Raw genomic sequence first — 8,684 nt, 5'->3', positions numbered from 1 at the left:
GAGTTCCAGTGGATTCTGCCTGTCCTCCAGTTCTGAAAGTCGGTGTCGGCAGCTTCCTGTTTGCCTATGTCAGTTGCAGAAAGTATCCAGTCCTGCTCAAGCCGGTTGTTCCTGTCCTCAGTGGTCCTGTACTCAGAGATTTGTCATCTTTTCCTGGAGTCTGAGCACCTTTAACATCCTGTGGTGTTCGTGAGTCACGGCGCAGCCGTGTGTTGCGGCTTGTCCGCTTACTGTTTATTATTTAGTATATTTGTGTCCTGGAGCTTTTGCGGAGGATTCCGCTCTCCCTGATCCACTCTGGTATCCAGCGGTGCTGGATAGGAGTAACGGATCAGTGGATCTTTGGTTGTCCTTTTCCCTGGCGGCTAGTCCGCACATACCTTTTGATTTAGTTAGTTAGCTTGTAACCCCTGGCCTGGTTGCTTAGTCAGAGGGCCCCTTGTTATCACCCTGTCTCGGATTTCCCTTTGTCTCCCATTAAGACCTGAGGGGGCATCGGGGTTGGGCAGACATAATCCGCCCTTCGAACGCGGCTGCCATGGGCTCAAGCAACCATAGTCTCGCAGGGGATTTCTGATAACACGGGCGAGACAACGGAGTTAGGGCGCCAGGGGTTACTAGGCTTTCCTGCTCCCACAACCAGCATATCTTCCCAGTACTCTGACCTCAGCCATACGATCTCCTCTGGTCAGAAGTACTGGAATCATAACATTATCATCAGCCATACCACAAAAAAGAAATAAATTTTTTTTTTTCTTTTTTGGCCCAGTCCAGTGTCTAGTCTAGAATCCAGTCCTGTCTAGAATTCAGTGTGCTGAATCCAATCCGGTGTTTAGAATCCAGTCTTGTCTAGAATTCAGTGTGCAGAATCCAATCCGGTGTCAAGAATCCAGTCCTGTCTAGAATTTGGTGTTTAGAATCCAGTCCGGTGTTTAGAATCCAGTCTGGTGTTTAGAATCCAATCCAGTCCGGTGTTTAGAATCCAATCCAGTCCGGTGTTTAGAATCCAATCCAGTCCGGTGTTTAGAATCCAATCCAGTGTTTAGAATCCAGTCCGGTGTTTAGAATCCAGTCCGGTGTTTAGAATCCAGTCCGGTGTTTAGAATCCAGTCCGGTGTTTAAAAAAAAAAAAAAAAAGTCTTGTTTTGTTTAGCAAAATTTAGTCTTGCCTTGTCTTGCCTTGCCTTGCCTTGCCTTGCCTTGCCTTGCCTTGCCTTGTCTTGCCTTGTCTTGTCTTGTCTAGTTTTAAATCCTCCTATGTCTACTATGCAAGCCCTGCAGGCATCTCTCGCAGCCCTGAACTCTGTATTCAGTGCTTTGAGACCAGAGCGACTAGAAGTTTTGCAGCAATCCCTAAAGCAACTGCAAAACCTTCTGACTAAAATCTTGCTTATTTTGCCAGAAGTCGTTGAGAGTACATCTATCTCTAAAGAGACTCTTGTTCACAGTATGGTGACAAGAGAATCCTCTGGTTTAATTGAAGAGAAAAAGTTTAAAAGTTTTCTGCGGCCCAGGCTCTCAGAAGAGGAGCGTCTGCGTCGCAGAAACTTAAACTTATGCCTATATTGTGGGGGTTTAGGCCATTATCTGCAGACCTGTGAGTTGCGCAAGCCAAAGTGTGGTGACGAGTCTTGCCCTCTGGCCAAGTTGAGTCATGATACAAGACCTACTCCTGTCTCTACTGTGGCAGAGGTACTTGTCACACAACCCACACAAAAAAGCTCTCTGTCCTATAATTGGGGTCCTTGGGCAAGGGAGCCCCATTATAGATTCAGGAATCAAAAGAGAATGTTTCTCTCCTCTCTTGAGGTTCCTGTGGAAGCGGAGTTGCAAGTCCCTGGAGTGGTGCCCGTAGCCCAGGGTCCTGGAGTGGTGCCCGTAGCCCAGGGTCCTGGAGTGGTGCCCGTAGCCCAGGGTCCTGGAGTGGTGCCCGTAGCCCAGGGTCCTGGAGTGGTGCCCGTAGCCCAGGGTCCTGGAGTGGTGCCCGTAGCCCAGGGTCCTGGAGTGGTGCCCGTAGCCCAGGGTCCTGGAGTGGTGCCCGTAGCCCAGGGTCCTGGAGTGGTGCCCGTAGCCCAGGGTCCTGGAGTGGTGCCCGTAGCCCAGGGTCCTGGAGCGGTGCCCGATGCCCAGAGTGCTGGAGCGGTGCCCGATGCCCAGAGTGCTGGAGCGGTGCCCGATGCCCAGAGTGCTGGAGCGGTACCCGATGCCCAGAGTGCTGGAGCGGTACCCGATGCCCAGAGTGCTGGAGCGGTACCCGATGCCCAGAGTGCTGGAGCGGTACCCGATGCCCAAGCTTATAGAGGGACATCAAATATTGTAGCTCAGGTTTCCATACCAGAAGGGGTCTCAGAAGCTGTTACCCCAGGTAGGGACTTGGGGAGCGCAACCTCAGAAAGGGTATCTAAAACCATAGTTCTTGAAGGGAACTCGAGAAGCAAAACCCCAGAAGGGATCTTTGAAGTAATATCCCCAAGTGGGGTCTCGAGAGACGCAGCCCCAAAGAAGGGTCTAGAAGTCGCTTCCCCAGGAAAGAACTTAAGAAGCATAGCATTAGTGGAGGATCTGAACGTTATTGCTTCAGCAAAAGTCCCGGAAGTCATAGTCCCGGGAGAACTTTCGATTATTATCGACTCAGAGAGGGAGGCCGATGGCCCGATCCCAGTCAGGGAGGCCAACGACCCGGTCCCAGTAAAAGAATCCGAGGTGCTGGCCCCAGCGGGGTTCCCGGAGGCCACTGCCCCAGCGGGGTTCCCGGAGGCCACTGCCCCAGCGGGGTTCCCGGAGGCCACTGCCCCAGCGGGGTTCCCGAAGGCCACTGCCCCAGCGGGGTTCCCGGAGGCCACTGCCCCAGCGGGGTTCCCGGAGGCCACTGCCCCGGGTGGGGTTCAGAAAGTCACTGCCCCGGGTGGGGTTCAGAAAGTCACTGCCCCGGGTGGGGTTCAGAAAGTCACTGCCCCGGGTGGGGTTCAGAAAGTCACTGCCCCGGGTGGGGTTCAGAAAGTCACTGCCCCGGGTGGGGTTCAGAGAGTCTCAGCCCCGGGTGGGGTTCAGAGAGTCTCAGCCCCGGGTGGGGTTCAGAGAGTCTCAGCCTCGAGTAAGGTCAATAGTGACCAGGTCCTAGCAAAGCACTCCAGTCAGTCAGATGAGAAGGAAACAGATCCTGACTCTGATATCTCAACATCCATAATCTTTGATGGGGACTTAGCCCAATTTCTGGCGCTTTACAAACACTATTACATTATTATGTTGTCTAGACCATTTCTGGGCATCACTCCAGAGAACCTTGTGCTCTATCTTATTTATTCTTTTAGAGGAGAGCCTTTTGAGTGGGCGACCAGCCTAATGAAAGCTGAAGATCCCATTCTTCAGGATCCCCCAGCATTCAGTGATGCAATTATTAAAAGATATGGTTCCAAAGAAATTGGTTCAGGTTCCTCTAAGTCACCCGTCTTGTCTGCTGAGAGTCCACAAAATACTGTAAACTCGGCACAGGAGTCTCAGCCCGTTGTTGTGACTGCAGGATGTGCTTTTCTGACTACTTCTTCTAATAATAGTACTTTACCAGAAAGTTCCGCTCCCAAGGGTAAGAGACCTGTCTCTGATTTGAACGCAGCCTTGCTGGGTGGTACCATCAGTTCAGACAATGTTTGGGGAATTACCTTGGTCAGACCTAAAGAGCTTTGTAAAAAGAAGAAGAAGAAAAAGAAATAATTTTTTGACTCTTGCCTTGATAAAAAAAAAAAAAAAAAAAAGATTTTTTTTCCCTTGTCTTGTGTCCAGTGGCCACCATCAAGGGGAGGGCACTGTTACAAGCTGTGGTTGCAGCTTGTTTCTGTTTTCGTGTCTGTTAGACCAATGTGTCAGGTTTTTTTTTTTGTATCCCTTGTTCTGGATAGTCTGAATTTTGGGGTCTTTTGACCCCTCCTCAAGGGGGGGGTACTGTTATGAGCCACGGCTGTGGCTCATTCCTGTTTTGCAGTTTTGTTCTGTATTTCATGTTATACTTCTGTTTATGTTCCCCGTGGGTGTCATGGGGTGCTCGGAGCTCACCCTTAAGGAGGGGATACTGTTATGAACCACAGGTAGTGGTTCATTCCTATTTTATGTTTATTTAGTTGTCTTGCATGCCAGGATTTCCCATTGCTCTGTTTTGGATTACTCTTGTCTGCTGCCGCTGGTGAGTCTGTGCAATTGCAGCTTGTTCCCATGTGTTCAGCCTCATCTGGCTGCTGATTGCATCTTGTCAGCTTAGTCGTGCAGCAGGCCAGCTGCAAGAGATAATTAATTAGGCCTCTCTGTTATATGCTGGCTCACTGCAGTTAGCAGATGCTGATGATATTCCTTGGGTTGCAGTCTGCTTTAAGTTTGAGCTGGTTCCTGTCAGTCCCTGTGTGGATTCCTGTGTCAGTCCCTGTGTGGATTCCTGTGTCAGTCCCTGTGTTGATTCCTGTGTCAGTCCCTGTGTCTGATCCCGTGTCCTACCCTGAGTTCCAGTGGATTCTGCCTGTCCTCCAGTTCTGAAAGTCGGTGTCGGCAGCTTCCTGTTTGCCTATGTCAGTTGCAGAAAGTATCCAGTCCTGCTCAAGCCGGTTGTTCCTGTCCTCAGTGGTCCTGTACTCAGAGATTTGTCATCTTTTCCTGGAGTCTGACTGAGCACCTTTAACATCCTGTGGTGTTCGTGAGTCACGGCGCAGCCGTGTGTTGCGGCTTGTCCGCTTACTGTTTATTATTTAGTATATTTGTGTCCTGGAGCTTTTGCGGAGGATTCCGCTCTCCCTGATCCACTCTGGTATCCAGCGGTGCTGGATAGGAGTAACGGATCAGTGGATCTTTGGTTGTCCTTTTCCCTGGCGGCTAGTCCGCACATACCTTTTGATTTAGTTAGTTAGCTTGTAACCCCTGGCCTGGTTGCTTAGTCAGAGGGCCCCTTGTTATCACCCTGTCTCGGATTTCCCTTTGTCTCCCATTAAGACCTGAGGGGGCATCGGGGTTGGGCAGACATAATCCGCCCTTCGAACGCGGCTGCCATGGGCTCAAGCAACCATAGTCTCGCAGGGGATTTCTGATAACACGGGCGAGACAACGGAGTTAGGGCGCCAGGGGTTACTAGGCTTTCCTGCTCCCACAACCAGCATATCTTCCCAGTACTCTGACCTCAGCCATACGATCTCCTCTGGTCAGAAGTACTGGAATCATAACAACAGGTAGCAGAGCCGCTTATACACACAATGCCCACAGGTAGCAGAGCCGCTTATACACACAATACCCACAGGTAGCAGAACCACTTATACACACAATACCCACAGGTAGCAGAGCCACTTATACACACATTACCCACAGGTAGCAGAACCGCTTATACACACAATACCCACAGGGGCAGAGGCGCTTATACACACAGTGACCACAGGTAGCAGAGGGGCTTATACACACAATGGGCACAGGTAGCAGAGCCACATGTACACACATTACCCACAGGTAGCAGAACCGCTTATACACACAATACCCACAGGGGGCAGAGACGCTTATACACACAGTGCCCACAGCTAGCTGAGCCGCTTATACACACAATACCCCCAGGTAGCAGAGACGCTTATACACAGTGCCCACAGGTAGCAGAGGTGCTTATACACACAATGGGCACAGGTAGCAGAGCCACGTGTACACACAATACCCACAGGTAGCAGAGCGGCTTATACACACAATACCCACAGGTAGCAGAGCCGCTTATACACACAGTGTGCACAGGTAGCAGCGCCACTTATACACAATGGGCACAGGTAGCAGTGTTGCTTATACACATAATGGCCACAGTATTAGTGTTTCTAATTAATCCAATGTCCATTGCTAGCAACTATACTCACAAAAGTTTGGGGGGTTTGGAAAGGGGGTGGGTTCAGTGAGGTTCCTATCCGTGGGAATCATTTGTAGCGGCTGTGGATGGTGATTCGAGGTGCTACGTGTGGTGGAGGGTTGGGTGTGGGAGGGGGTCCAGAGGTGTTGTGGGTGGCGGAGGGGTGGGTGCAGGGGCATGGATGGCGTAAAGGGTGCAGAGGTCCTGTGGGTGGGGGAGGTGTAGAGGGGGCGCGGATGGGGAGTGTAGTTGCTGTTGGTGGGGGAGGGGTGGGGGAGGGGGACTGTGGATGAAGGAGGGGGTATGGAGGTGATGTGTGTGTGGGAGGGGCGATGTAGGGGTGTGCGTTTGGAGGTGCAGGGGGGGTGAGGTTAGGTGATGGGTTCCAGAAGTGCTGTGCTTGGGGGAGGTGTGGGATGGCACGGATGGGGGATGTAGATGTTGTGGATGGGGGAGGGGTGGATGCGGGGGAGCTGTGGATGGGGGAGGGAGTCCGGAGGTGGTTCGGGTGGTGGTCCAGAGGTGTTGCGGGTGGGGGAGGGGCAGGTGTGGGAGGTCCGCAGATGTGGAGGGTGCCTGTAGATAATGCGGGCGGGTAGGTGCTGTGGTTGTGGGAGTGGCGGGGGTGTTGCGGGTGGGGTACGTGATCTGGATGGGGTAGGTGATGTGGATGTGCGGTAGCTAGGGGAGGGGCGGGTGCGGGGATGGCACGGATGGGGGAGGGGGTCCGTGGGCACTGTGGATGAGTGAGTGGTGGGTGTGGGGTTACGGCGGTTGTAGTGGGCCAGGTGTGCTGCTGCAGTGGGTGGGGGAGGGTGCCGGTGCAGGGATACCGCAGTTGGGGTAGGGCGGTTGGTGCAGCTGCGGCGGGTAGGGGAGGGGCAGGGGAGGGGGTGCGGCGGTGGGGAAGGGGCGGGTGTGAGGATGCTGCGGGTGGGTTGGGGGGGGGGCGGGAGGGGGTGTGGATGGGGTCTGTAGATGCTTGTGGTGGAGGGGCAGGTGCAGGAGGCTGTGGATGAAGGAGGGGGTCTGGAGGTGCTGTGTGTGGGGGAGGGGCGATGTAGGGGGAGTTGGGGTTGCAGAGGGGGAGGTTGGGTGATGGTTTGTAGAAGTGCTGGGGGTGGGGGAGGTGTCTGTAGATGAAGGGGGTGGGGGAGGTGCTGTGGGTGGGGGACAGGTGCGGAGGGGGGGCAGGGGCTGGAGCAGTGGTGGTGCAGTTGGGTGGTGGGAGGCAGCTGCTGGGGTTCCGAGGGTTGGGGAGGTGGTGCGGGTAGGGGAGGGGTGGGTGCAGGAGGGGTGGGTGCAGGATTGGGCAGTTGCGGTGGTGGTGCGGGTTGGGTGAAGGGTGCAGCAGGGGGAGAGGTGGGTATGGGGGAGGGGCAGGGTTGCAGCGGGTGGGGGAGGGGCGGGGGGTGCTGCAGGTGTGGGAGTGCCGCGGGTGGGAGCGGATGTGGGGGATGCGTTGGGTGCCGCAGGGGGGGCCAGCGGGTGTTGGTGCTGTGGGTGGGGGAGGGGGCAGAGTGCCACGGGTGGTGCGGGTGTTGGTGCTGCGGGTGGGGGAGGGGGTGGAGTGCCACGGGTGGTGGGTGGATGCGGTGGGTGTCGCGGGTGTTGGTGGTGCGGGTGGGAGTGCCGCGGGTGAGGGGCGAATGCGGTTGGTTTGCCTCGGGTATTGGTGCTACCGGTGGGGGAGGGGGCGGGAGTTCCGCGGGAGGGTGGCGCGGGTGTTTGTGCTCTGGGTGGGGGAGGGGACGGGAGTGCCGCGGGTGGTGGGTGGATGCGGCGGGTGTTTGTGCTACGGGTGGGGGCGGGAGCAGTGGCGCCACAACGTGGGTGCGGGCCGCACCCGGGTGTTACCCTCTGAGGGGTGACACCAAAGTGCCAGCTCCTGTCACAGTGCAGAAGCCAGCACTGCCCTGACCCACAATGTGCCGAAAACGGGGGGTCGGGACGTGAAGCCACGCCCCCTTCCGCGAAGCCACGCCCCCTTTTCACCCACGACCGCGGGTAAGTGACGGGTGGATGCCACGGGTGGGAGGCAGATGTGGGTGGTTGCCGCGAGTGGGAGGGGGGGAGAGTTATGCCGAAAACGGGGGTCGGGACGCGAAGTCACGCCCCCTTCCGCGAAGCCACGCCCCATTTTCACCCGCGACCGCGGGTAAGTGACGGGTGGATGCCGCGGGTGGGGGGCAGATGCGGGTGGTTGCCGCGGGTGGGAGGGGGGGGCGAGTTGTGCCGAAAATGGGGGTCGGGACGCGAAGCCACGCCCCCTCCCGCGAAGCCACGCCCCTTTCACCCGTGACCGCGGGTAAGTGACGGGTGGATGCCGCGGGTGGGAGAGGGAGCGAGAGCAGCTGTCAGTGTCAGCATGTCCCCCTGAACTCTGCAGCAGCCGCTAGTCTGTGAGGCGGGTAGTGTGAGTTCCGCTCACAGTCAGCGGCTGCGGTGTCACCAGAGAGAGTGTACGGGGAGAAGGGAGACAGGGGACTGGGCGGAGAGAGGGAGGGGACTGTTCCTGGCCAGATCTGTGCCTGTGACTCCGCCCAGCGTTACGGGCACAGAGTCACAGACTTGGGCAAATATATAGGAGATAAGTATCAAATTTGGATGACAGTAATAAAGACTGATTGTGTTCTCTGTCCTGTAAGCCATTTCTGATGTAATGTGTATTGTATACTATATAAACTAAAATAGCGAGTAAGGGGTTAATCAGTGGGGTTTCAGGTGGTAAGTCCGCCAGTTTCTCATAGGTTGTAGACTGCTGGCCTATTCAAGTTTTACTTTGGGTGCTAGAAAAACTGCTGTGTTTGCTTCTGAAATAATGACCATGCTT

This window comes from Pseudophryne corroboree, chromosome 2 (assembly GCF_028390025.1).
Source record: "Pseudophryne corroboree isolate aPseCor3 chromosome 2, aPseCor3.hap2, whole genome shotgun sequence".
Taxonomy (NCBI): Eukaryota; Metazoa; Chordata; class Amphibia; order Anura; family Myobatrachidae; genus Pseudophryne; species Pseudophryne corroboree.
Note: the sequence above shows the minus strand (reverse complement) of the source record.